This window comes from Ochotona curzoniae, unplaced genomic scaffold (assembly GCF_017591425.1).
Source record: "Ochotona curzoniae isolate NIBS_2020 unplaced genomic scaffold, NIBS_Ocur_1.0 scaffold_3890, whole genome shotgun sequence".
In the NCBI taxonomy this organism is placed as follows: domain Eukaryota; kingdom Metazoa; phylum Chordata; class Mammalia; order Lagomorpha; family Ochotonidae; genus Ochotona; species Ochotona curzoniae.
The window spans coordinates 20381384-20403829 of record NW_024467115.1 but is presented as its reverse complement, the minus strand read 5'-3'; positions in this window follow the sequence as shown (position 1 = coordinate 20403829).

Genomic DNA, 22446 nt, shown 5'->3' with positions numbered 1-22446 from the left:
AAAATGGTAATGTGGTCTCTTTTATATTATTATCCACAGAAAATGGGAACTCTTAATTAAGAAACAAAACCATTCAGAATGGTTCAAAACAAGACATTGAGGTGCAGGCCTAATAGCTTCCTATTGTACCAAATAAAATTATCGTGCTTAACGAAAGAATGAGCAAGCTTTAACGTGGCAGAGACACCATTTTTCTGCTCAAACACTGTTTTCACAAAATACTCTTAAAATAATCAGATGTCATCACTCTCTTGTCCTCTCGAAGGACACTAAGCAAAGTCTTTTGAGATTGGATTTTACTCTTCGTCAGCTGGCTTTGCTTTCACCAGAATCACTTCTATCTCTTGGTAACCACTGCTGTGATATATTTTGTCTTCAGGAGCTCACTAATAAGTTCCTGTTATATTTTTCCAAGAAATATTTCAAAATGTTGATCTCATTTATTTAAAACTTTCCCTTGAAGGGTCAACAAGTGGCTGCCCCTGATAACAATTTGGGTGCCCACTGGGTGGAAAGTTGCTTCCACTTCAGTATTAGTGGCAGAACGATGTCAGCTAACCAGCTCAGATACTGATGGCATGGGTTGTTATTCCTACTGTGATTCATTGATCCTCATGAATTAGGACATGCTCCTGATGACCTCTTTGTTCTGTAAATTAATATGGATAATCTACCACGGAAGGCTTCATCTTTAGTATTACTTCCTCTCTTCCTAAAAATGAGTTATCTCTCTACAAACCAGCGATTTGGTGTTGGGGCTGGTGTGTGTGTGTGGGGGGGGTGCCATTGTACCTACAAAGTTTTTTAAAAAACATTAATGATTTCACCATTCTTCTAACCAAATTTCATCATCATTTTATTGTATGTCCCTGCTTCATGTTTAGTAGAATTCATGTTGCTCTGAGAGGGGCTCTGTTCAAGCTGATGTCTTATGCTTCCCACTGCTTCAAACTGAACCCTGTTCACTCATCCCATTAAAACTTAGTTTAGGGGCCCAGCGCGATGGCACAGTGGTTAAGGTCCTCCCCTTGCACGCCCGGGATCCCATATGGGCGCCGGTTCTAATCCCGGAAGCCCCGCTTCCCTTCCAGCTCCCTGCCTGTGGCCTGGGAAAGCAGTCGAGGATGGCCCAAAGCTTTGGGACCCTGCACCCGCGTGGGAGACCCAGAAGAGGCTCCTGGCTTCAGATCGGCATAGTATCGGCCGTTGCGCTCACTTGGGGAGTGAATCATGGGACAGAAGATCTTCCTCTCTGTCTCTCCTCTCTGTATATCCACCTTTCCAATAAAAAATAATAAAAAATAAATCTTTAAAAAAAACTTAAATTTATTTTAGTGTAAAAAAGTTCAATCCATCTGTAATTATGAGATGTAAAGTATGAGATGGAGGATGAGCTATGTCGGACTGGGTCACAGCATCCACTGATATGCCTAAGATTCAGGGCTTGGAGCAGGCCTAGTCTGGAAACTGTGGGGACGCTCCTGCAAAGCCAGTGCTCCCAATGGTGCCTATGAGCTGAGGCTGGGAGTGGACTAGGCCACAGTATCTGCTGTCAAATGCTGGGACTGGGAACAGATCATGTCAGACTGGCCCACAGCACCCTCTGGCAAGGACAGGATCTGGGTACTGAGTGGGCATAATAGAGGAAATTTAGGGACCTCCTCGGTAGGCCACAATTCTCACTGGTGAACACAAGAGCCAGGGCAGGGTGGGCCAGGTTAGACAAGACTGCATATGAGTTTGCACTAGATCTGGGGTGGGCTGGGCCAAGCTAAGCAGCAGCACCCATGAGTGTGCATGAGAGCAGGATGGGATGCCGGATGTTGCAGGCTGTCTCCAGTCCCAGTTTTTCCATGTGCCAGCAGGTGCTGCAACTTTATCTGGCACATCCTGCATCCCAAACCTTCATCCAAAGCTCGAGCCTCCCCACCTGAATCAGAGGCCCCCATGGGCATATATCACTATCAACTATGTAAACAATATTAAAAATAAAATTAAAATAATAAAAGTTTAAAAGTAAAAGAATAATAATACGCATGTTTTGTTTATCTCAAAAGATCTTATAAGGAAGTCTTCAGATCACAGGGTACACAGAGCTTCCTGCCTTAGTTCCTTTCTTTCCTTGTGATGCTTTGTAACTGGCTAGACTGAAAAGGCAATACAGCGTTCCCGTCCAAAAGTATGATATCATTGACTAGTGATTTTGCAAACTAAAATGAAATCCATACAAATACAGAATAAAGCTTTCCTACAAGCCTATAAGTTATATATGGATATATATACATATATATATGATAAGCCTATAAGTAATATATGGATATATATATATATGTGGGATAACATTGCGTTTTACCTTTTATTTCTCTTTGTCTCAGCCTTTTTTTAATGGAGAAATTATTGTGCACCTTTTCATCCTTTCCATCTCAGACTTCATCTTCCTACACATTACTACTGGGCGGGGGGGAGTAGGGGGAGTATTAGCTGCCGGGATATGTTGACATTGTTGACACAGGACACTCACATATGCAAGTAGGTTCTGTGCAACGCGGTCTCCAACTCCGTTTTGCACACACATACTCACACATTCGCACATGCACACTCCTAAGAAGGCCGCTGAATCTTGTAATTGTTCTTTTGGAAAAAGTAATCCTTAGGAATAAATACACCAGAGATGATTTTCAAGCCTATGCCCCCACTTTTCATGCTGCCCTTCCTTCTTGATTTCTTTCTTCTCCCCCTGCCCAGACGGTTCTGAAGATCAATATTGTGATTTCTCTAATTAAGAGAGGGGGGAAAAAAAAAAAGACACCCGTTGGCCAATAAGAAGAAATGGTAAACAATTCTCTCCACTGCCTGAGGGGTTAGTTACAAAATAAACATTTCGTAAACAGGACCACTCTCCCCTAATCAGACAGCTCCAGCTAGTAAGGCCGCAACTGACATCCCCCATTAAAGGCATTCACTTGGAAAAATTAAGTGACCCACTTTTGTTGACTAAATAGTTCCTGTGAGCACCTAGAGCAGTGGACAATCCGCTGCTGCCTGCCTTCCCCGGCCGTTCCTGAACAGAATGTTCTGCAGCATTCTGTTTGAATAGGTCAGCCTCCTCACTGGTGATTCAAAGTCCAAACTCTTCCTGCGAGCCTTGTTGGAAATTAAGATCCCCGAGTGCAGAGGAAAGGGGAGGTGAGAGGGTATTTGATCTGTTTTGATGGGACATAACAAGGCAGGAATTATTTCCACATATTTTCCTTCCCCAAGCCATACTGTTGAAAGATCGTTCAAATTTGTAAAATCTGTTTTGAACTTCTCAGAGGGAGGCTGCTCTAAAAAAATGAAAATAATGACTAATCAACAAGCCTTTGTATAAACAACAAAGAGGGTTCTCGAGATATTATCATCAATGCAAGAAATAAAGCAGTCATACTTGGAGAATATGTTATGTAATATGATGTTGCCTATCAAAAACTATCAAGCCACCACTTGGGATGCCTGCAACTTCATACGGCCTGGGTTCAAGTCTCGGCTCCGCTGTTGAATCCAGTACTCTGCTAATATGCACGGATCCCTATCTTTTACGTGTGAGACCTGGCTTGGGTTCCTAGCACCCAGCTTGCATCCTTCCCAGGCCTAGATAGCTGTTAAGTGTTGCAGATACTTGAGAAATGATCTTGAGGACACGTTTCTCTCTTTGTCTCTCTTTGAAACAAATAAAATCAGTCAAGATTTTTTTTTTCTAAATTACCATGACTACATATAAACTATTAATGCACACGAAACAAAATTCCTATGAAATAAATGAGAATATAAAAGGAACTAACCTAGCAAAAGCACTGGAAAAATGACTGGATTTTAGCTCAGTGTTTCCAAGTAAGAAAAGCTCAACAAGGGTCATATTTCATAACATTAAATGAAATGAGACAAAAACCTAAACCATCCATTTATTTGCTTTTCAAACCACAATTAAAGGCTATTAATTTATGAAAGTGTTTGTTCACTTGTCAGCCGGCACAGCAGCATGAACTGAAACCTGTAATTCACTTCCTGGTCTCTTCTGTTCGCTCAGTGTATTTCTTTGATGTGCTCACAAATGCATTTTTCCTGCTATGTTAAATAATTGATTTCTGCTCTCTGTTTTGGCCATTGTACTCAGTATCAAAGAAGAAAACAGATACATTTCCAAACACAACATGTGGAAACATGAAGAATTCCAAGTGTCACTTTAGAGATAATTGTCAGATAAATATTTGAGAGTAAATTAGGAAGTAGGAAACACTGAGCGTGCTACTGTCCTGCAGGAGTGACGAGACATTCCCTGGGCATCGCTTACAGCTACTTACACGAGTTCCGTTTGCTTGTTTTGCATTCTTTGGCTTTATTTTGGCTGTTTTTCTGATATTGAATTTGAATTCTTCACAACTTTCCTGCAGTTTTCTCTTATCATATATATGATTCGTGATGATTTTTCCCAGTTTCCATTTTGTTATTTCCCTTTTTCCCCTGTGGAGAACTGCATTGGTTGGATGCCGTGTCATTTGTTTATTTCCTGCTTTTGTGGCCTGAGCTTTGGGTGTAATAACCCAAAAAGACATTCTCAAGTTCAAAGTTGAGTTGATTTTCTCCTTCTCATCCTAAGAGTTTCATGGTTTCAAGTAATACATTTTCTTGAGTGTTAACATCCTCTCGGTTTCACCTAACAAAAAGCCACAGATTTCACAAACTGCACAGACAGCAGCTGTCTTCCTTCAGTTGCCATTTTTGGAAAGAGCTTTACATCGCTTCTCGGTATTCGTTTTACAACTAGATTTCAAACTGCCCTGTTAAGGACTTGATTAATGTATATGTGATGATCTTATCATTCATTCATTCATCTCAAAAGTATGTGTTACACATCATGCCATGTGCCAGGCACAGATCCAGCTACTTGGATTACAGCATTATATTTAACAAATAAAAAGCTTTGCTCTAATTGGAGCTTACATTTTATGGGGAATTGCAATCGATGAACAATACAAATAAATGATAGTGTCAGGTATGGATAGTGCTAAGAAGAAAAGCCAAGGCAAGAATGCAGATTAGCAATGTCATAATGAAGACATATGCAAGGGTGTGGTGAGGGGTGCGTTCGTACAAAGCTCTTATTTATCTAATTTTGCTGAAGACAACTGAAAATTCTCTTATAAACTGATATGCCCAAAGGCTCCTGCAACCCACTGCCACGCAGTTCCTAACAACATGACAGATACCATATTATAGTCAACAACTACAAATAATTAATTTTTTAGTTCTCATACTATTTTGTTCTATAATTACAAATAAATTATTTTCTCCTTTCACTTCTATTCTCCACTGAGGAATAACGTAAAACATCCAGCTCTATGCTTTAGAAAACAACTACAATATTTTGGAATCTAAAGCCTCAAATTTTGAATTTATCTTTATTCCTCTGCAAGGGCTTCATTTATTTTAAAAGGTGGATTGGTTAATTATTCTCCTACAAATATTTTGCTGTCTATAGATTCAATACATATTTCTTTGATGTTCATTTCACTGAGTCTCTGTTCATTGCACAAAATTTACATCTTTTTTTTCAGGTTTTTATTGTTTTTTTCTAGTTGCATTTGAGTCTATCTTTGTTACTATAACAAATACATGAGGCTAGAAACTTTTTAAAAAATTGTTTTATTTTGGCTCATGGTCCTGGAGGTTCAAGGTCAAAGGGCTACATTTGATAATGGCCTCCTTGCTGGCAGGCTCCCAAAGTTCATTAAGGTACCTCTTGTCAAACGTGGAAGAGATGTGCAGGTGTGTCGGTATGGTTTCTCTCTCTATTATGAAGCCACCAGGATCTCACCTTACCCAACTTCACTGAAAGTAATTACTTCCCATGGTACTTCTGCTAAATATATTATAGCCATACTAAGTTCCCATCCTCTCTCTTTGTTTTTAAATATGTACTTTTATTTGAAAACAAGAGTGGAATAGTATCTGTGTGTGTATTTCTATATATGCACATGTATACATATGTATGTATATATAGCATACATATATGTATGTGTATATATGTATATATGGAGAGAGGGAGAGAAAAGGCGGGTAGAAATATTCCATCTACCAGCTCACTCATCAAATGCCTACAGCATCAATGGCTGGACTGGGCCAGCAGCCAAGAACTTCACCTTGATCTCACATGCGGGTGGCAGGAACATAAGTCCTTCAGCCATTATCCTCTGCCTTCCTAAGACACAATGTCAGAGGGTTAGATCTGAAGCAGAAGAGTCAGAAATGAAGCACACTCTTGGATACGGATGCAAGAATTTCGGGTGGTGGTCTAACCCCCTGCAGGACACCGCTCCTCTCAGCGTCTCCAGCAGAGATGAAGTATTAGTAATCTTGGGGACATCCTCAAACCACGTCCTAACCATAGCACCTGCCCTTCACAACATCTCTGTTTTTAACCTCCTTTCTGACTCTTTCATCTCCGTTTCAATTTGAGGCTCCTCCTAATCTATTAAATCACTAATGTCACAGGACTTCACCATTTTGTTATTTCCCCATTATCTAGGAACAATCCAAGACAAAAATTCAGCTCAATTCCCCTTGTTCTGGTATCTTGAAAACATGTCCCAATTACATTTTTATCAAATGGATAAAGTAATCTCTTACAAAATGGACTCAATTATACACTTAGAAGGTGTACATTATTTAGTTCCTAACAATTTTTTCCTCAGGAAAATTATATTTCAAAGATAATACTCTACTAAATGTTTTTAATCAAAAAATTTTAAATATTTTCATAACTGAAAATAGAACTTCTCTTTTTGTTTAAATAGTGACATTTAGTGATAATTGCTTGAATAGCTTTTGAAAGTCTGTTATGTCAACAAGAAAACAACCATCAAGTGATGAAATAATTCAATTCTTGTTATAGCCTATTGCAAAAAGAAGCAAAAGAGAAAAAGTTCAACAAAACTTTTTCTTTATCCTTTAGCTATCACTGCATCAACTATCATCAAGTTGTCCTAACACATGGTAATAGGACTAATTTTTAATATTGTTGTAGGTTGGTTTGTGGTTAACTGGGTTCTATTGCCGCTGTTCTTCAAGTGCAAATCAAGGTTCTTGCTATGCCGTGGCCTCTGGTTAGCTCCACACATGCTCCTCCTGGGACCAAACAGAAAGGAAGGCAGCTGCTTAAGGGAAACTCTGCTGTGGTATGGGGTCAGCATGAGGAACTCTGGCCAAGGCACAGTTACTGCTGCTGCTGCTCAGATCTTGCAGGTCAAAGCAACCAAACCGCATAGTGAAACCCAGCAGCAAAGGACAGGCACTCATCTTCCAGCAGGAGAGGAATTGCAAAATTACTGGCAAAAGGGAGGGGCACAAGCATGCTGATGAACTGGGGCTTCTAACTTCATCTACTGCACTGGCTCTACAGAACTGGATGCTGAATTCAATGCTGACTTACTAGAACCGTTTTTATCTCCAACGTGGGCTTTGCTGTGCAGTTTCCCTCACACTTCCCTCCATATGTTTGTCCCTTTGGGCAACAGGAGGCAAGCAAGAAATAAATAGGCTTGTCTTCAGCACATATTCCCGGAAATACAACTTAACTGCTCTATACCTTAGATCCTGATGAGACAATTACCTTGTACTGGATGCTCAACAACCATTTCCTTTGCTGAAAAACCTGATGTAGAATTTCAGATGGAATGACAGACTTAGACAGGGAGAATGTGGCTTCAGAAATGGGACCATGTTCCTGCAATAGTTGGGAGAAGGGCTACCTGAAAAACAGGTGACACTTATCTCTAGGTTTTGAAATTATGTCTTGATGAAAAGAAGGCCAATCTTACTGATAATAAGTTATACGGGAAGGTTTCCAAGGCCCTCCATGACATTCAACACAACATTTCATATGCAGTGGGCTTTCAGTGCATGGAAGAACATGAATGTAAACTATAGAAATCTGATTTATCACAGTTAATATGAAGACTAATATAATTTGTTAATAATACATTATAACAATGAAGCATTTAATATACACAAACTCTATTTGGCAATCAGACTTTTGGGGAAAAATGCCAATTCAAGCAGAAAAGATTTTGTCATTAGTAAGCACAGGCTTTAATGGTCATTCAGAAGTTACTTTATACGCTGTTTTCCACCTTTGTCAGTTTGGGTAGATCCACTCAAGAAAGACAGTAGTTTAGGGGAAAGAGAAAGTCTAGCTGGGATCCTGCAGCCATGGCATCTCTGCCTGAATCAGTCCCTAACCTACTGTGAGATCTCAATGTTTCCATCTGTAAGATGAGCTCCTTGAACATACAATTGCTATGAGCTTTAGATTTCCAGTGGGTTTCACAGGTAGTTAGTGTAGGGTGGCCTCCTTAGACCACCTGCCACAAACGAAAAAGCAATAATGTCACTTGTGCCATTGAGCCTGAAGTTCAGAAGATAAACCATTGATTGATGGAAAGTTTTTTTGTGTGTGTATGTGTGTGCTTGTTTCTAAGTGGTATCACTAGTAAAGGAATAATGAGAAAAGTGGTAGTGAATAAGCATAATAACACAATTGTGATAACAATAAAAACCAGAAAATAATACAATTCTGTTCATACTGATGTAACTGTACTTCTTGACATATCCTTGGTTTTGACTGTTTCTGGAGAGACGAAAGCACGGTATGGCTTTTCATTTATTTCTTCTAAAAAAAAGCCTCTGAGAATTTCACTGTGCTTTCTTCCAACTTCCCCTGAATTGTATCCTTACTCCCTGTGCTTGCAATAACCTGCAAAGTATGCTCATTCTGAGTTTCCTCTGTCTCCCCTCGCCTGAAATTAGCACCAACAGAGCAACTGAGCCTCTGAATGGCTCTTGATGTCAGCAGGTGTAAGCAGTCAGGTTCTTTCAGTCTGGCTGGCAATGTCTTGGGTATTCAGCCCCATTTAGCACACACACAAAATTGTTTACTAGACCGTTATCTTTAGGGATTTTTAAAAACCTATGTTTTGATTAGAAAGGGATGGGAGGGAGAAGACAATAGATAGAGAGAGAGAGAGAGGGAGAAAGAGATTCTTCTATTTACTCTCCACTCCCGGTTCACTCTTGAAATGCCAACAACAGCCAGGATTGGGGTGCCTGGAACTCTGGACCTCACTCCAGGTTTCCAATAGGACTTGCAGGAACCCAAGCCCTTGAGCCATCACCCTCTGTCTCCCAGAGTCCACACCAGCAGGAAGCTGGCCCAGAAGCAGAATCCGGATGCCAAGTCAGGGTCTGAGATGTGGAGTGTCTGTCCTAAGTGATGACTTAACACCTGTGCTAAAAACCTGCCCCTGTTTTCAGGATTTTTGTCATCAGCACACTGTCTCAAGGGCTAATATTTCGCCAGAGAAGTCAGTGCCAAGGAGTTACAGCATCTTCGGAGGGTCCAGGTTGCTCAGCTGGTTGGAAGGCGTAAGTAGGTTATATGATTCTCCCGGAGACACAATCGCAGCAGAGTCAGTGATATTCTCTCCCCAGGCTAACAATGAGGCATAGATAATGGAGCTGCCAGCAGAGCCCCTCCTTCTCCTCCCTCCAAAGTGTGTCACGCTGAAACAAAAATAGTGAAAATCCCTGCGACCTCAGAACATATCAAAGACCTTTGTGTTTTGTTTCCGACAGATTTTGTGTGCTTGATTGTTATTTTAAGCCCAACCCACAAATGTACATGATTATTTCCAGAAAATAACCCCTGCCTCTGGGTTTCAGTCTGTCCTCCCTATTGGTAGACAAAGAAGGGTGTATCTGGATTTTGAATGGTTATTAAAAGAAATTGGGAAAAAGCTCTAATTCAAAGGGTTGGTGTATGCATAGATAAAAAAGCACCAGGTAGACTAAAGAATCTAAAAGTCCCTCCTGATTTTCAGGGAATCCAATTTCAGGTTAGAATAAATAGGTCATTTTTCAAAAAGACAGGATAACATCACGGATGTACAATTACATGACGTTGTAGTTTAGGCAAAAAAAAAATCAAATATTTTTTCAAGTCAGTACAAGAGCACTGGAGTGGATGTGATGAGTAAAGAGATTAGGGAACAGCTGGGGAACAGGTAACATTATTTTAGCTGCCAACATTATGTAACTTTTTTTTTTTTTAGGTTAAACAACAAATTTAGGTGTGTTCTCATTTCCTCTTCTCAACAAGCACATGGATGAGATCCTATTATTATCCCCATTTTACATACGAGGTAGAGGTTTGTGTGAGTGTGACCCAGTCTGAAGGAATTGAGATTTCTATTTAGGGGAACCCAGGTTTGATCCTGGTTGTAGCTGTCCTGGTTATGTCCATTTGTCAAGTCACTAACAAGTTGCAGGGCTCTTCCCTCCAACCAGGATAATGAGGTGCGTCTCAGCAGGGAACAGGGAAGATCTTCTCTGTTTCTTTTCCAAGTACCAGTTTCTCACACGCCCTCATGGCACCGCGACCTTGGCCCCATCATCTGTTGCTTCTGCTTGGAAATTTTCTAGAAGTTCCCTAAATAGTCTCTTCATCTCCACACATACTTTTTCAAAATGGTTACTGGTTATTTCCCTGACTTAAATGCATAAAGGTTCCCTGCTATCCACAGAAAAGAGGTTCAAACCATTGAGTGCTCCACCCTTCCTGTAAGTTCCTGACTGTGTCTTTGCAAGAAAAACCTGTCTTCATTGCTTCATCTCAGTAAGCTACTCCTTAATAATTCAGCTTAGCGATGGTTGTCTTGGTATGTGTATGTGTTGAGTTGGTTAGCACCTAGAAGAATGAAATGATATTATAGCACTTAGCTTTCTAGGAATCTTTTCTTTCTACTTAAAATTGAAATTATCTTGAATAGCTACAGACATGAAAGACCACTGTTGACTGGTACTGACAGGGGTGTAGAAACTTCTGTTTCTCTAAGGTCACCTGGAAATTTCTAACATTGTTTGTGGGTCGCACAAAATGTGCATGTGTGCTTGGGCAATTATTTCACTAAGCACGCAAAGTCAAGTGCAGCTCAATGTTAGCTTCTGTGTAAAAAGCTGTACAGATATTTATAGATCTGATAAGGTTCTTTGTAGAGAAATTACCTTTAAAATGCATATTGCAGCTTTTTCAGGAACTACTGTAGTTGGATTTTAAAGCTTCGAATGTTACATATTCCTAAACATTTAACGGTGTCTTTAATTTCTTGAATTGTGTATGGTAGCACAGCAAACTTGTAGGAATAAGGGTCGATAGTAACTTTTTTTTCTTTAGGATGTTGCATTCAGCATTTTTAAAATTTATAAGAAAAATTACGTACGTTTTAAAAATTAGCTTGTTACACAGTTATTGAATTTTTGAGTCTCAGGACCACATTACATGATTTTGTGGACCTTGAAAGGACAGACATCCCACAACCAATTCCTTGCCTCATCTTCCTTGTTTTCAAACCTGTTTATAATTTTCATGTTGTTGTGTTGTACTTTCTGTAGTTTCAAATGGTTTACTGTATGCTGCGTCCTGAGCTGCTTATGCTCTCATGTCTTGATTTTTCATCTTTAGGTCCTAATCTTAATTTCCTGTTCTGTATAACACAGATTTTATTTCCCCCATAATTCCTTCTCTTTGTATCCCCCTACCCCACAATGTATTTCTTGATCTGCCATATAAAGCCTTATTTAAGTTAAACCAATATTCAGTACTTGTATTGCCATGATCATAATTCATAGAGGAACAACAGCGGCATATTGAAACTGAATTCTTGGTGATCCAATATGTTTTGTTAATTTGAAATTAACAAGTTACATTTTCTGTATGCTGATCACAATTTCTCCTGTAATTCTTTGCTAGAACTATCATTCAAACCCACCAGGTGAGAGAGATCTCATTTTTTCTCCTCTTTGAGAGATAGAGAAGGAGATCGTCCTTTTCCTGGCTCATTCACCAAATGACCTCAATAGCCAGGGCTGGCCAGGCCACTCAGAAGCCAAGAGATCTCTTAAATAGCTAGCAGGGAACCACATACTTGCACCATATTCTGCTGCTTTCACAGGTACATCAACAGGGAGCTGGATAGAACGTGGAGCTGTGTGGACTTTGACTCATGGGATACCAGTGTCATAGGTGGTGGTTTAACGTGCTACCCTACAACACCACAATGCCAGCCTCTACTTTTTCTTTGAGTTGGAAGGCACCATCTGCAATTTTCCATTCAGTTGCTCCAACCTGGACCATATTTTCTCTAGATCTATACCTCACCTGTCATCCTGGGATAGCTCCTCATGCTTGAACAAAGACTGTCTCTGATATCTGTATAGAATTTAGTCCTCCAAGCCGTGGCTGGGCTGAAACATCCAACAAGAACCAGTTTGGGTCAAAGGCCAGTCAGTAAAAGCCACTGTTCCTGCTAGGACAGGAGGTGAACTGAGTAGGGCTGACTCATGGACCCCCTGGTATATGCGAAATCTGGCATTGGGAGAGGTTCTGATGGAGGAGCCTGGGCAACTGCTCTGGCAGGACACAGACCCTGCGGGTAAACGCATGAAGCATGAATGGAAACAGCCCAGAGTAGGCCACAAGAAGTTTCCCACTGGCATACATTAGGCATGGATCGGGGGCAGACCAGGCTGAATCAATTCACGTCATCCACTGGCAAATCCGTGCACCAGAACAGAGGGTCGAGCCAGGTGCAGTCGCGATAAAAACCAGTCCACAATACAGAATGCCAGGATGAGGTTGTCTGTACCAGATGTGACTGCAGTGCCCATCCAGCATGAGTGAGAACCAGGAAGGGAAGGGACAGAGCCAGCAGGGGAATAGGTGTGGTTCCTTTGCTGGACAGCTACTCCCACTGGACAGCATGAACTGGGATGAGGGCAGACCAGACTAAGCAGGGCTACAACACCTGTACACCTCATGTGGACTAGATCAGGGAAAAGCCAGGCTGGGCTGATTATTCCTACTGGTGCAATCTACAACTAGAGTGGGCGAGGCTTGCTTGGGTGTAGCTGCAGCATCACCTGGCAGAAACTGGCACTGGGGGCTAATTCTGTCAAGTTAAACTGCAGAACCACCTGGAAAGTGCACAATCCAGGAGTGAGAGACCTGGGAGGCAAATAGTGGGTTCCTCCCTCTTGGGTTACCACTCCCACAGGACGGCACGAAAACTAGGACAGGGGCTAGGGTGGCTAGATGGTGGCTAGACAGAGAGGCACGCAACAACATCCGTGAGGGCTTGATTGTTGAGCTGGTTAGATGGATCTAAGCTTCAATGCCAATTGCCATGTACGAGAGCCAAGGGGGATGTGGGACAGACTAGACTGGTCTGCTACACATACTGGCAAACCAGGATAGGGGGCGGGCCTGGTGGGGGTTATTGTGGGTCACTCTCACCAGGCTGCAGCTCCCACTGATTCAGGTGAGGGCTGAGTATGTGCTGGGCAGAACCAGTCTGGACTGCAACACCCATTGGTTCCAGTGGAAGGCAGGGCTGAAAACAGAAGCAACCCAGCAATGGCAATCACCAGCTGATTGGGGCGATGGACTGTGCTGGGCTCTGTACTTGCTGGTGCATACAAGAATCTGGCATGGGAACACCTCAGACAAAGTTTCTTTGGGAATCTCCCCAATTGAAATGCCGGACTCAGAACCCTAACCATGAAAGAACAGAAGATGGAACAAGTTAATTAACTACCTCAGCTATAGGTTGGCAACAAAATACTGGGCAAATAGAGACGCTATGATGGTCAATGTCAATCAGTGGATTTTTCAACGACCTCATCCTGTTTGGAGAGACGAGATTGGCAGCGATTCATAACTGGTGAACTATCGAAACCATTTGAGTGAGTATCTCAGAGCATGCCCCACATGCAGGTCTTGGGGTGGGTGGGAAACCGGGTGGGGCTTCTCCCTCAATATCTCCCTTTACCTCAGATACATGAAGGAAACAATGTGGAAATAATAATCTTACCCACTTTCCTGTAGCCCTTGAACCTTTTTACCAAATTAACTATGTAAAGATTGTCAAAATTTAAAAAAAATGAAGAATGAAAAAAAAAAATTTAGTCCTCAATTTCCTGAATTCCACTCTTTTTTTTTTCTTTTTGCCCACACAAGCATCATATTGACATAAATTCTCTAATAGGACCCAATAACGTGCCATCTAGGGGGTCAAACATTTTCTGACTTTACATGTTTTAAAATACCTTTCTTTCTACTTTTACACAGGCAGTTTTCTGAGCACAGAATTCTGGTTCAAAGTAATTTTCATTCAATATTTCAAAAGCATTCCATTTCCCAATGTTGCATCTGAGAAAACTGATACAACCCTGTTTTCTGATTTTTTTTTTTTTGCCATGTACAATCTGTTCCTATTGCTTGTTTACAATGAACATTTCATTATAATGAAAATTTGTAGGAGCTTACTGTGTCTTCATTGATCCAAAACTTCAGAATTTTCCTTGAAACAGGTCTTCATTTCATTCCATGTGTAAGGCTATCAGCAGGCCATTTCAATCTGGAAATTCATGCCCTTGAATTTGGAAAAATTTAATTTAAAAAACATCTTGAATAATTCTTCCCACTTATTTTTTTATTCAAGAATTCTTATTTATTCAGATGTTAGACTTTTTTTTATTGTTCTTTGATACAGTTTAGTTGGCACTGGGGTCTTCCTTCCCCTTCCCCAAGTTCCCGCCCCTTCTTATTGTCCTCCCCTCCAGTCTCACAATGGGTGTCTTACGTGAATCTTCCCAAGTCCATCATGATGCCACAGGAGTGTCTCCCAACCATGTAGGAGTCTGTCAGTCACTTCGTTGTGAGTTCATTCTTGTATCCCAGGGTCCTAATGAAGGTACAAGGAGGACTAGATCTTTGTTATTTATGGGCAGTATCAATACCAATGATAAAGGAGACACTGACCATCTCAGCTGATTATAAACAATCAGTCTGTTATGGATGGTTGATTAATGAACTACATCATAAGATCTTATTACACAAGGTACTTCATGAAGTATGAAGGTAGGATTCACACGTAATATCTCTAGATTTGACCAGATGTTAGATTTTTGACCAATCTTTTACTTTTCATCTTCTATTAGTCATCCATTCTCTCTCTCTCTATCTCTCTCTCTCTCATCCTTTTATCCCTTTTTTGATTTCCAGTTTAATTTCCATCTTCCCTTTCTTTTATTTTTCTACTTTATGAGGCCTCATCAAATTTATACTCTAATGCTTCTAACTTTTACTTGGTGTATCATATTTCTCTAATTTTCATTCCCTGGCTTTGAGAAAGAATTACACTTTTTAATTGCACTGGTATAAAGTTTTCTGATTATACATTTCATAGATTTGTTTCTCTCTTCCTTGCATTTCAACCCTTTAGAGTCTATTATTTGTTTTTGTTCCATGTGTTTCACCTTATAACTCTGAATATACAGCTCTCTATGTATTTTTGCTAATGAAGCACTAAGAAGTCCTTATTAAATGTCAGATTCCGCAGTAGGTTGACAAGGTTGGAAAGCTTGTTGGGGCACCCTCAGTCCACAGTCCCGGAGACTGTCTCTCCAGTGTGATTCTCCCTTGTTCTACTTGTGGAGGAGGTTTGGTAATTCTGAGACCCATTCTTTGGAGAACTGTGTCAAGGAACCTGGAATAGCATTCAAAGTAAAGAATTGACTTAATGCTCCTTTTAAAAGTAGTGACTCATAGCCACCTGTAGGGCCTAGTTCATTGCATCCAGATCTGTGATTCAATGTCCCTAGTCTTCTCTTAGGAGTGGGACCAGAGCTGTCTCTGCAAGGTTTGAGTACAGGGACTTATTTGTTTCCTGAGAACAGTTGTAACAAATAGCTACCAACTTTTGGCTATTTTTCTTTATTCTTCCATGTTAATGGGATTTAATATAAAGGAACAAATTCAATGCAGTTCATAGATACAATGCCAAGTATATAATATCCCTGTCCTTCCCTTAATCCCTCCTTCTCCCTTCCTTTCTTTTCTTTTATTTTTGACGTGAAGTATTTGTCATTTATATTATAGTCTTATTGCTCCACTAAACAGAGTTCAGTTCCAACTACTACTCCTACTCCCATCGATCTTTGCTGTGTCTGCATTTGGAGGTACCCGAGTTCCTGTAGTGGTGTGGCTTACTTTTTCAGTTTCCTAAGGGTGGGCTGGGATTTTTTGCTATTGTCAATTAACAGTTACCCTTCTGTTTTCTGGTTTCCTTCATTATTTAAAAAAAAAAACTGTGTTACCTCCTCTCTATTTTTTTTAACTGGTCTCCTGCATATATGCTCTGCCCCATCTTCTTTTGAAATCTTGGGCAGCACAAATTTTGGAATTTAACACAGTAAATAACTTGTGTTCAATGTTCTGTGTTCCTGTGGGACTCTGTCTTCTTGTGCTACAGTCCATACTCACACATATCAAGGCTAGACCTAAAGATCACTTATTTCTATCAACATTGGTAAAAGAATTTCACTTCTGAGCACAGCACAGTGGCCCAGTGGCTAAATCTTTGCCTTGTACGCACCAGGATCTCAGGTGAGCATCGGGTTCATGTCCCAGCTGCTCCACTTCCCATCCAACTCCCTGCTTGTGACCTGGGAAAGCAGTAGAGGAGGGCCCAAAACCTTGCTGTGTGGGAGATCCAGAAGACACGCCTGGCTCCTGGCTTTAGATCAGATCAGCTCTGGCCATTGCAGCCACTTGGGGAGTTAGCTAGCAGGTTGAAGATCTTTCTGTATCTCCTCTAGATAAATCTGCCTTTCCAAGAAAAATAAACAAATCTTTTTAAAATTTTAAAATTTTTATGTTTTCCTGACTTTAGAAATTGTTACATACCAAAGTGGTTTAACATTACAACTTTCTAATACTGTAGCTATTTTGCATTTTATCATTGGAGAATGAGACTTGATTTGGGCATGGCAGTTTTCTACACCATTTCATAATGGGAAAAAATTGCATTTGGGAACACATTTGACTTAGGAAATTAATACACCCATTAAGATACCCACACTTGATCTTAAACAGTGTCTGGATTTCATACTCAGTTCTGTTCCTGACCCCAGATTCCTGCTGATAGAGATCCTGGGAGGCAGGTCCAAGGATGGCATTCCCAGCTTCCTAATGGAGTGCCTGTCCCAGGGCCACTACGAGCATTTGCAGAATGAATCAAATGACAGGGGTTCTTTGTTTCCATCTCTACTTCTCTAACTCACGCATTTACAAAAACAAACAAATACCACTTTTACGAAACAGAAGTAAAAAAGGTTAATCTAACTTTTTTATCACCCTTATTCTTACTTGGTGGCCAGCTACTGTTACACTCACAGACAGACATTGCTATGCATTTAGCATTTCACCCGCCAACATCTTGCTACTAAACAGAAGCAGCCTGACCAGCAGTTTTATGATGGGCTTGAGAGAAGCTTTGTTTCCCATTCTGGTTGTACTTGTATTCAGTGGAGTTCATGCTGAAGTATCTCATGATTTGGGGAGACACACTGCTGATTTTATTGTTCAGAGCCTTTCTTCTCCTGTTTCTTGTGAAGTGAGTGATATTCCACATGGAGGATTAAGATATATAATAACAAAACAGAAACTCTCACGTTTAGCTCCCCTCAGATTTACAGCTCAGTTTATGGAGATTACTTAGGGCTGGGAACACATGCCATGGAGCCTCAATTGCTCTTGGAGACAGATATTGTGTCAAGCTATGGACAGTAAAGTCCCCTGAGGTGGTATGTCAATTCCTGCTGGCCCAGGAGTCTTTGTGATGGAAGTAGAAAAGGTGTTTGCTAGGAATGCAAACAAAACTGAGTTGAACCTCTGTTTCCTAACATCTGGAACATTCATCTATGCGGCAATTGTGCGGTTCACTGAACACCCACTATTCCAAGGATCCACTGAAGAATGATTTTTGACTTGAAAAGAAACTTCCCAAGAAAAGAATTCCAAACCAGAGCAGTTATTACTGGGCATAGCAGAAGGATTTGAGGTGGCAAGGTCCTCACAACCACACAGCTGGGTGTCAATGACTACTCCCTGCAGAGCCAGCTCCCCTAATGCCGTGAGAAAAGATCCAGATAGCTTTGGATTTCATTGCAAATACAAGACATTTTTTTTCTTGTTGCTCCCTTTAAAGACTCCTTAATCCATATACTTAGTTTCAAATTTTGATTTCTTCGGTGCTTTTATAAAGAATCCAAACAATTTCATTTTTTTTTCCAGAAATGGCTGACTAATGTATGTGTATTTCTTTGGTTTCCCATGCCCCATTTTTGCATCTTTATGTTAGTCATAAAACAAAGTGTTACTAGAATAAATTGACAACTTGTCAACAGCCGCAGGCACTCCGAGTCTTTCGGCACAGTCCTGGGAAGATACTCTGTCTCAGATACGAAAATAGAATGCAAAGAGTGGTTCAGGCTCACTCGAGCCAAGGGGCTGGGAGAGTGTGGTCAGCAAAGCAGCAGGCCTTGGACCAAGCAGAGTTAATACAAGCCACAGAAGTATCTAGAAGCAGAACTAGGTGAAGCATGTGTCAGTTAGTTATGGAGACAGAAATATATGCCATACTTCACATTTCTAGGGACTACTTTCGGGATGAATGACTTGGTATTTCTATGTAATCACTTTTCTCCATTTAAGGAGAAACTGCAAGAAGCAGATTCCGTACCCATTTTGGAGATTTACTCTGCACAGTCAGTAATTTGAGAAGGTTAACAAAAATACAGTTTAAAATAGAAGTGGAAAGCTCTACCATAAGAAAAGAGAGTAATTTCATGAAAGCTGAATAATCTTTCTACTGCATAGCTTGTAGTAGAATCATGAAAAAAAATGAAGCTAAAGAAACTCAAGGAAGAATGCAGGAAGTGACCTGGTCTGATATTAAGTCCTGTTTGATGTGATACAAGGAAGGGGATAAATTTTTTGAGATAGGTAAGAGGTGAACCTGCAGAATCTACATAAAGGGGATCTTGCTTTCTTGCTGGGTACAAGATCACCTGCTATGCTCAGATGCTTTTGGGGATACCACATATATTACTCATTTAATGCTTGCAATCAGAGCTGACACATATTACAGTGTACTAGACATGTCTCTCTGGGTGTTTCACATACTAACTCATTAACTTTTCTACAGGGTTGGTCATATTACTCCCTTCTATTTTATTTGTATTGAAATAGCATGCATGTAGAGAGGAGAGACGAGCAGAGGAGGATCTTTCATCTGCTGGTTTACTCCCTGCAGAACCAGGTCATAGCCAAGCTGATTCAGAGGCAGAAACCAGGACCCAGGAGCATCCTCTGGGTCTCCCATGTGAATGCAGGAGTCCAAGGACTTGGATTATTCTCTGCTTTCCCAAGCCATAAGCAGGAATCTGGATGGGAAGTGGAGCAGCCAATATACGAATTCGCACCTATCTAGGATGCTGACTCTTAAAGGTGGAGAATTAACCTGTTGAGCTGCCACGCCAGCCTTAATGCTGCCCTCTGTTGAGATGCAGAAAATGAAAGAGTTCAGCAGAGTGAAGCATTTGCTGAGAACCACAAACTACCAAACAGCACATCTGGGCTTCAAATCCCTTAGTCCAAAGTCCATGTTATTATCACCATATCATGTTTCATGCTTAAATAAGGAAGAGAAGCAAAGCAGAACAAGGAAGTGAAATGAAAGATAATTGTCAAAATATTGAAATTTAATTAACATGCAAACTCCATTTTGGCTCAACTATGACCATACAGGGTCCTGCAAATATTAATATTGGCTCTGGAATATGGGTTTCTACTGAAATCAATATGGCAAGAAAAATGAGAGAGGCTGTGACCCTGTAACTGGGTTCAGAACTAAGAAAAGCCCGCCTCATCGCATTTGCTTAAAGTGACAGAAATGACTGGATTTGCCTTCTTTGGCGCATCTGTTTCTCCCAGGGCACCGAAGTGTCTGCTTCTCTTTTACCCGCAGAAATACTACTGGAACGCTAGCTTTTGTATTGGGATGAATATTGTACAGTCAAAAGACAAAGTCGGGCTATATCACTTACTTGTTCAATGTTTGAGGATACTTCATAAAGTACTTAGAAAATGTACATTATGTAGGAGCTATGCATTAATTTAAAAAATTGTTTGCACTGAAATAAACTTATCTTTTAACTTTCCCTGTGTGTGTGTGTGTTTTTTTTTTTTAGAAGTACCCATATAGCTCTAATGCATCTTTGTCTTCCTTTTTCTGACTTGCAGCTAATTTTTACCAGGTGTACCACACAGATTCACAGTGAAAATCCAGTAAAACACTGTGCAAATAAATACTTTATGGTGTGCAAAGGATGTGCAAATGGTGTGTCTCGTTGTTCTCCTGCACAGTCAGCTTCTGAGAAACAGCCCCATGATTCTCAACTGTTTCCAACTTTCTTCTTCAGCTTTCATCTGGTTCTCCCTGTTTCCCAGGAAGCACAGGCTGTGCTCAGCAGTAATCACTGTTAACTGCCAAAGTATCACAGAGATACATCCCTAAGGTTAAATCTCAGGGAAACCCAAGGGAACAGAGTATTCTATAACATGGAGCTCTCACATTTTCATCTAAGATGCACATACTTCTGTTTCTGAAATCTGGGTACATCTCGTGATCCATGTGACAAGAAACCATAATGTAGAACAGATCAAATGTAATTCAGCACTTACTCTTCTGGGACTACATCTTTTCTAGTTTTGCTAGTTTAAAAAGATGAAAAGAAACGTATTATTTCTTATGAAAGCTTTCTAGATTATGAGTAAAGTTTTATTATAACACCAACTACTGCTGTTTGTTTATGAGTTGCATACAGCTGCTATCTTGTCACCATGGAGAATTCAACCATTGTGACAGAAACGGAACAGAACTTAAAGGCTAAAATGCTATCTAGTCATTTACAGAAAAAGGTTGCAGATGCTTATCACACTTTACTTAACGACATTTCATTTGTTCTGCTGGTTATATTGGAGTGGCTCAGAGAAACAATAACACTAGGATACAACCATTAGAACAATAAAGATAATAGAGAATATGTATTATGAAAAATCATGCATGAATTTCCAAAAAATGTTTTATGCAACAAAATAAACTTAAATTTTAATTCTATTTCTTCATGAACATTTTTAAGTGTGTGTGTGTGTGTGTATGTGCGTTTTTGTGTGTGTGTATGAGTGAAAAGAATTGGCTTTTCTTGTTACAGAAGCCTAACCATTCCACAATTTCCACCTGCTGGCCAGAGACTAGTCTATTTCACAACAACACCTGAAGGCTTGAAATCAAGGGAAGACCGTGGTGTATGTCTCGGTGTGTGAACAAAAGATCAATATCCCAGCTGAATCAGAGCATAACCACTTGTATGTTACTCTGCCCTCCAGTTCTATTCAGTCATTCAACAGACTGGATGATACCTACCCACACTGAGCTTGGCAATCTGCTTTCCTGAGTCCATCATGACAGAGGCTCATCCCATCCTGAATAGCCCTCAGGATATGCCACGTAATAACAGTTTGCCAAATATTTGAGCACCACATGACCCAGGCACAGTAACTGCCATAATGATAATTCTGATAATAGTTGAGTGGATCTTCAATACTAGTAGTTTTTGCTTGAAGTTAACTATTTTTTCACTCGCAGTTGGAAGAAAATACTTTGTTCAGCTGAAGAAACAAAATATAATTGAGTGTGATTGACTTTTTTTTGGTACCCTTTTGAACTAAATACCTTCAAAGCATAATAGCTTATTGCGTTTGTTTGAATTCTACAGAGCTCTTACTCAAAAAATGTCTATTCTTATATATGTTAGAGTAGAAATACTGGACTTTGTAATCAAACAGATGTAGAATTAAATTGCAGCCCTAAGTGACTGACGTGCTTCCTTGAGCCAAGTTTTGCTCCTCTGTAATTCTTAGAGTTGCTGATGGAAACAGTGAGGCACAAAGGATATGTGCAGCAAATTGTGTAGCATAGCATATTTGGAGTTCCATTTTTCTTTGTTCTTTACCTAGCTTGGTCCAGAAAAATTCATTTTTGCCTTTTTGAATCATTTTAATAATTCATAATTTTCCACCAAATGGTTTACAATCTAGTTATTCTTACGTTGTTAGAACTGTAGGTTATTAAAAAAAATGTTTCCTAACAAATGGAAGGATTTCTTTTGTTTTCTTTTTTTTAAAAATTTATTTCTTTATTGGAAAGTCAGATATACAGAGAGAAGGAGAGACAGAGAGGAAGATCTTTCATCCGATGACTCACTCCCCAAGTGATCGCAACGGCTGATGCTATGCAGGTCTGAAGCCAGGATCCAGGAACTTCTTCCAGATCTCCCACATGTGGGTGCAGGATCCCAAAGCTTTGGGCCGTCCTCGACTGCTTTCCCAGGCCACAAGCAGGGAGCTGGATGGGAAGTGGAGCTGTTGGTATTAGAACCGGCGCCCATATG